Here is an 854-nt window from a genome sequence, read left to right on the forward strand (position 1 = left end):
GAGAGGGGAGGCTAGAGAGGGGGGTAGAGAGAGAGAGAGAGGGTGAACGGGTAAGGAGAGCAGAGCAGGCAAATATTTCGTCAAATCTTTCATTTAAAAAAGGGGGGGGGGGGGGAGGGATGGAGGGGGTGCTTTACGTAGAGCAAAGCATTGGGAAAAAAAACCGAAATGACGAACGGAGCAAAGTGCCGACTACACCGAGCATCTTCTCGTTTCCTGTCTGATCGTTAATAAAAAAAGACGAGAGCGAGAGAGAGGGAGAGAGGGAGAGAGAGAGGGCCTCCTCGCTACAGCCCCAGCCAGCCTCCGTAATTGGAGCGGGCGCACACTCTCGTCTCCGCTAGCGTTCGTTCCCTGAAACTATTCGACTTGCCTTGTTGCTGCTGTTGTTGTTGTTTTTGAGTTGTTGCTGTTGTTGTTGTTGTTGGGAACATTTCGCAACGGGACTTCATCGCTCGCTGGCGGTAATGAGGCGACCCTTTGCAGCTGCCCGGCACGCACGGGCACAGGTAGCCCGGGCGAGTTCCTCCCGGGTCTGGAAATGTTACAGCGATTCGTCAACTTCGTTCGCCGCGGGCAAAGGAATCCCTCCACCCGTCCCACCCCCCTCTCTACTCTCTACCCCTCTCTACCCCTCTCTTACCCCCTCTACCCCCCCCACCCCTCTACCCCCCCTCTCTGCCTATCTATCCCCCCCTCTCCCCCCCTCTCAACCCCCTCCCTCCTCTCTCCCCCTCTCTACCCCCTTCCCCCCTCTCTCCTATCCCCCTCTACCCCCCCCTCTCTCTATCCCTCATCCCCCCCTCTCTACCCCGTCTCTACGCCCCCTTTCTCTATCCCCTCTCTACCCCCCT

The sequence above is a fragment of the Petromyzon marinus genome, chromosome 65 (genome assembly GCF_048934315.1).
Source record: "Petromyzon marinus isolate PM22_M1 ecotype Great Lakes invasive population chromosome 65, UKy_Petmar_22M1.pri1.0, whole genome shotgun sequence".
Lineage (NCBI taxonomy): Eukaryota > Metazoa > Chordata > Hyperoartia > Petromyzontiformes > Petromyzontidae > Petromyzon > Petromyzon marinus.